The sequence below is a fragment of the Carcharodon carcharias genome, chromosome 26 (genome assembly GCF_017639515.1).
Source record: "Carcharodon carcharias isolate sCarCar2 chromosome 26, sCarCar2.pri, whole genome shotgun sequence".
NCBI classification, from domain to species: domain Eukaryota; kingdom Metazoa; phylum Chordata; class Chondrichthyes; order Lamniformes; family Lamnidae; genus Carcharodon; species Carcharodon carcharias.
Window position 1 is genome coordinate 16,172,137 of NC_054492.1, and position 6,460 is coordinate 16,178,596.

General features: G+C 43.0%; 1 non-coding gene across 1 annotated transcript; it reads right to left on the bottom strand.

Annotated features, from left to right (window-relative positions):
- Positions 1-5,446: 5,446 nt before the first annotated feature.
- LOC121270067 lies at positions 5,447-5,549 on the bottom strand. Its single transcript, XR_005941467.1, has one exon. It is a non-coding gene; the product is annotated as a U6 spliceosomal RNA (small nuclear RNA).
- Positions 5,550-6,460: the final 911 nt, after the last annotated feature.

The following is a 6,460-nucleotide window of genomic DNA, read 5'->3' on the forward strand; positions in this document are numbered from 1 at the left end:
AGCATATGTTGGCATGGCGGCATGGGTAAGACCTTTAGAACTTACCTGTCAAAAAGGTTACCTCATCTAGACTATGGTTCACAACACTTTTCAGGGGCCATGAATCACAACTCCTCAAAAAGCTGGCCCAACTCCATGAAAATTGTGGGGGCTTAGGAAGTGTCTACCCCACAATGGAGTCAGCCAGATTGGGAATGCAGGATGCAGGCATGTGACCCGCACCCTTAAGCTGTGCTAACAAAAACTGGGGGTGCTGGGAATGGTGCCAGGAATCCTGGAATCGGGTCCCGGCTGCCATTTTTAAAGGTCCACGGAGTCTCTCCAACTCCACAAAAATCCAGCCCATAGGGTTTAAGCACATTATAATCTGTTATTTGTCAAATCTCCTGCTATCACACCTCAACCTCTTGCCCTTATGAGCAGGACAAAAAGACCCAGCAGCCTTTGCATCTAGCAGGACAATTTTCACTGCCAAAAATACGATCACACCAACAAACATGTCTTTACCTCCCTGCCTCCCTGAGGAGCTGTTCAGCAACTTACCACCTCAAACCAACGCCTTCTTGAGGACCCCCCTGTGCAACCACAGGAAATGTACCATTTGCCCAGACAGATGTTCCAGCCACACATTCTGGATGTAAGGATAATCTATGGACAGGCAGACAAAAATATGGCAGCTACGTGTCGGTGCAGACTCGATGGGCCAAAGTGCCTCTTCTGCACTGTGATTCTGTGATACAGGCATTCCACTACACCTAGCAATGAACTTTATTAAAAAAATAATGCTCACTTTTCAACTGTTTGGACTTAAAAACCATCATTCTATAACAACCATATATTTTTAAGAACATGTTGCATTAAAAAAAAATCCAGAAGCTACACACATCAAAGCACTCAAAGTGTGTTTTGAGAATATTTTCATCGTAACGTTTAACTTCTCTGTAGCTGCTACATCCTAAGTTGAATCTTACAGATGTTAAAAATCGCAACATGAATGAACTCACCTGCCCAATTCTAGCATTTCTTTTGTCTTTTGGTCCTTACATTAATGTTTCTTCTCAGAGGACAATTGGGCCAGAATTTTACATTGGGCGTACGGGAAGATAACCCAACTGGCACGAATGTAATATGATGCGTGATGATGTCATCTTGACGCCATCGTGCACTCGTGCGATATTTCGTTCGGCGGATGCGCGCCAGAGTTGGCTGCGTACCCGCCGGTAATTGAAAGGCCCATTAATGTCATTAACGAGCTAATTAACTTCAAATTTATGCTGCCCATCCAACCTAATGGTTGGCAGGCAGGCAAAAAGGCCAAGCGGCCGTTACATTTTTAGAGAACCTCATCCGCGAGTGGGATGAGGTTTCCTAAAGCTGATACAAGTTAAATAAAAACTTCTTTTTGACATTACAAGCATGTCCCATCTCACATGACCCGGTCACATGAGGGGGCGTGTTTCATTAAATTTTAATTGCCTTTATTAATTTTTTTAAAAAGTGCTTCAATCTCCCTGAGGCTGCTCCGTGCCGCTGGGAGATTGAAGCGCTCTTTTGCGCTCATACGCAAACTGCGCGTCAGGCTCAGCTCTCCCTCCTCCTCCCCCCCACCTGCACAGGTAGCGTTTGAGAAGTCTAGCTTTTTATTTCCCCATCCACATATTATCTATGGTCATCTTTTCTCTTGTTGCTGCTTTCCCTCCTTCATTACCTCGTACATGTGAACTGCTGGATTCTTCCCTTAGATTTGATTGCTTGTCCAAAGTGCAAAAACACTGAAGCCACTACCATATGCAGTCCATTAAACTCCATCCTGTTTTTCCTTACTTAAACCTGGGCATATAAGAGCAACAAAAAATGAAGTTGGTTTAAGTGCCACATTGTTAGGTTCCTCCAGTTTATAATGTAAAGTTAAACACATCATTTACACCATGAGAAAGTCATTTCAAAAATCAGCATAAAAAGCTCATTTGCACTCGGAATTGCCTGTACCGTAAATACCTGGAAAATGTTTTCTCAGGGAGGCCCATTCTTGTATAGTGTGCCTGAGGCTCAACGTTCAGTATTTGGCTGGGGCTTCAACCATTGAACAAAAACAATATTCTGTGGAAATCTGAGATCATCAACCTGAAATGTTAACTCTGATTCTCTCTCCATAGGTGCTGCCACAATTGCCGAGTATTTCCAGCATTGTCAGTTTTTATTTCATTAATTATTGAGTTGGGCTTCCCGAACCTTTTTGTTCTGTAGACACTTTGGTACTTTATTTTTGCTCTTGTACATGTCAGTCATGGTAAACACTTGCCTTCTTCTTTTTGGCTCCAGTGCGCACTTTCAAGTCAAGTGAACGTTGACAGAGTCTGCCAGCATTTGCTTTTTTGAAACCCTGCCCTTTGCTATGCAGTGATATAAAAATCTGAAATACTCTGCAGCAAACTTGTTTTTTCTATTGAGAACCTCAAAACAGCATAAACCATGAACTTCCGGACTTATATGAAGTAAACTACGTCTACCTGATGCACATTTTAGAAATTGTTATGATTAAGGCTAAGGCTCACCATTCACAGAACAGGCCATTTCTTTCTGTTTTTAAGAATTCCTTTCTTGCTTTCATGATGCTAAGAATCATTGAGAGGCTAAAGGCAGAAACCATCCTGGGGGCTTGTTGCTCAAACCATTTCTAGAAAGTTTTGAGGCAGGGCTGGGAGGAACTTCTGAGGAAAATGCATTGAGTCAGCAGCCCGACACGTTCCTGCCTCTGGGCAATCTTCCTAGAGGTGTGTCCGCACTGGCAGAGGTTACCTGCTCGGCAGTGATGGGACTAGCCAATTTGTATAAACAGTTGTCTGTTTGTGGGCTGATTGGAGGGCGCTGCCGGGGTCTTCTTGGTGGTGGGTGGGCACTCCACTGAGGGCCAGGCCCAGTCGGTGTCCAAAGGCGGCTCCTCCTCCACAGGGATGGCCCCACAGATGAAGCCACTGTTTATTTTATTTAAGTACAAACCTCTTCAGAGGGCACTTCAAGATGGAGGCACCCTCACGCCACCACCCCCCCACCCCCCATGACAATGGCAGTGCCTGTCTCTGCCTGTGGGAGTGCCGCCCTTCCAAGGCTTGGAAGGGCGGCACTCCCACAGGCAGAGACAGGCACTGCCATTGTCATGGGGGGTGGGGGGGTGGTGGCGTGAGGGTGCCTCCATCTTGAAGTGCCCTCTGAAGAGGTTTGTACTTAAATAAAATAAACAGTGGCTTCATCTGTGGGGCCCTCCCACTGGGGCTGCAGTCTCAGGGGCCCGCCAATGGCACTTAACTGGGAGGACTTCTTAATTGGCTGTTTCCAGGAAGATCTCACAGGCAGCCACCTTGACAGGCAGAGCAGGCTGGGACCTGAAAATGTCCTGGGTCATGCTCATAGCCTAAGGGTAGAAGACTCTGACCTTTGTGACCAAGCTTTTGTCAAGGAAAGCAAAGTAGATATGAGGGTTTATATATCTATGCAATTTATGTCTATCAAAGTAGCCACGGTCTGTTTACTGTCCTTCCCCCAGTACATCTCAAGATAAAGGATGCAATTTTCAACTCTTTTAGAATTAATCTTGCTGAGAAAATTGTTAAGTTACTGTATTCAATGGCTTGCTAAACAATGCCAAATTTCACATTTGTAATTTTTTTTATGACTGATTAGGGGAGCTGCCTGTTTTGTTAATATTGAGAATTTTTTTAAAAAAGTTGTTCATGTGCTTACACAGCTGGGGAATTTATTTCTGGTATTTGATAGGCTCAAACTTTGCATTCATAAAATTACAACAAAACACAACTGATAACTGATACACAAATTACACATGAGGAAAATGAGTTGAGAAACAACCAGCAATGAAATACCATGGCAAATCAAATAGAACCAGTCAGAAAGATCTACCAATGAATGGAATGATCAGCCATGATCTTATTGAATGGCAGAGCAGGCTTGAGGGGCTGAATGGCCTACTCCTGCTCCTAATTCACAAGTTCTTTTGTTCTTAGGAAGGAGTAATCAATGTTGTACCTGTCTTCCTGGTGTTAAACATTATTATCATTCTCTGATCAAAGGCAGTCAACTTGCTTTTGTTGTGTACATTACCATCTTGCTTTTTGATACTTTATTATGTGGTAACCTTTTAAGGTCATTCAGCTGGCATATATTCCACCATATCCCTGGCAAAATGACGGCTTCTGTTCATTTTTGTGCTATCTTGGTTCAGCAATTCCAAAGCCCAGAAGTTGCTGACATTTTTGCTGGGCGAATCCGAACTGTCATTTCTTCTCTCAATTTTGGGGGCTTTTATGTGCTATTCTTTGTGAAATGTGGCATTCTGGTAAGTTTAGATGCTATTTTCTGCACATTAATGCCTGAGTGCTTGAAGCCACATCATTAACAAAGGTTAAGTGGCTCATTAGTGGTCATTAAGGTGGTAAATTAGCATAATTTCATCCACCATCCCATTGAAGGGCTTGTTACTGCTGGTGGTAAATTGTCACGTAGAAATGCAGACAATGCTGTTGTACAAATCAGCAGTACATATCAGCCATCTGCCCATATCTCCCAGCTAAACGTACTTCTCGGCCCTACATGATATAATTCATCTGGGCGTGAATGCATATAGAGTGACTTGTATGCAAATAAAGTATCAAAAGTATCCAAGAAAGCTACCACAAATAACTTCTGTAAACTCCAGAGCTTAGTGGCATGGAAGCAAACTGATATCCTCAATTTAAAATTGTTACGCAACCTAAACCTTTCAGTGTTATGACAAATTCAGGTCTGCCATTGAACCCTTTGTAAGTCAGTGATGCCAGTTGGTCCAGTAAATGGATCACATGCCCTTTATGTCCTGGAGTTGACTCACATTGTCCATCTCTATATACATAATAGGGTAACACAAGGGATATAAAATGCAGCCTTCTTAACGTATGAACTGAATATCTTGGGTTTTCCACATCTTTGGCTGGATTTTCAATTGTTGGTGGAACCAGTATGGGCATCATTTGAAAATTGCATTCCCCTAGGGAGTCATTGGATCCAGTTGTCTCTGAAACAGTTTGCAAGCTTCAAAGATTGCAAGGACAGGGAATTGGAAACCCACTCACCACCAATTAACAACTCCTGAAGCTCCTTCAAGAGCTTGTTGTGGGACCTGTCTGGATGGGATTTTCAATCTTTTTTCCAGATAAGACTAAACTGTCTGTTGCACATTTGTGCGCAGCAGTCAGAGCAAACGAATGTTTGTTTCCATCTGGTTTTTTTGTGAAATTTGAGGGGTTAACTAGTCCTGGGTCAAGCACTGTACCTCGACTTGGCGTCCATGATTATAAGACCATAAGATATAGGAGCAGAAATTAGGCCATTCGGCCCATCAAGTCTGCTCCACCATTCAATCATGGCTGATAAGTTTCTCAACCCCATTCTCCCCATAACCTAAAAATATGGCACGAATTTGTGTGTCGTCTTTGTGCAGGGGCAATGCTAATCTTCTCTGTATCGTTCCAATCTTAGTTTATGTGCTGCCAAAGCGAGCTTCATTTTGTGCCATCTTCATGCTTCTGGCCCTTTCCTGAGCTGCCTGCTTCCCTCAGCAAGACAGCACTCCCTCAAAATGGCTGAAATCTGCCTTTGCTGCTGGCACCAGGCAGGCAGCTCCCACCCCTGGAGGTGCTTGGTGCCTCTAATTGGTTGCTGAGCTCACCTCCTGCCCAATCAGCCCATTTACAGTTAAAAATAACCACAGCTCAGGCACAGGATTATGACCTGGAATTCATCAGGGTGTCAGGTTCCCAATCCACTTTGAAAATTCGGCTCCTCATGGGCTTCACCAGTCCTTTTGAAGAAGGACCAAGAAAACTCTCCATAAGCTGAGACCTAATATGAATTATGAAACTGCTTTACTTCGCAGACAATAAATGACCGGGTAGAGAAGTAGATTATTCTTGGATTCACTTACTTTGATCAATATAACTTGTCTTGTCTGATAATGTAAAATGGTGAGCATGCTATGGTTCCCCACATTAGCCAGCCACCTTCCTTGACTTACAATAACTTCCCATTATAATATTGTATTTAACCTTCTGATTCTGGCCAAAGCACAGCCTTACAATTTCTCTTTGAAAGCCTGGCTATGTATCTATGTTTGTAACTTGAAGGAAAAGCCTATACAAAGCAAACCTGGCTGAGGATCCTGAAGTAGGAACCTCCCAAAACTGTGGGGGTGAGATATTTACCAATCGCTGAGACAGGCTTCTTGTTTACAGTATTTGAAGAAACAACTTCAAAGCAACATCCATTAGTATTTTAACTACCTTTCTTTTTAGTGCTATTTTTAAAACCTGTGCAAATATATGCTGTTTTAAAACACATCCCCTAAACGTAACTTGTTTCCTTAAATTCACCTGATCAAAGGACCCTGAAATTTAACAAATATATTGGTGAT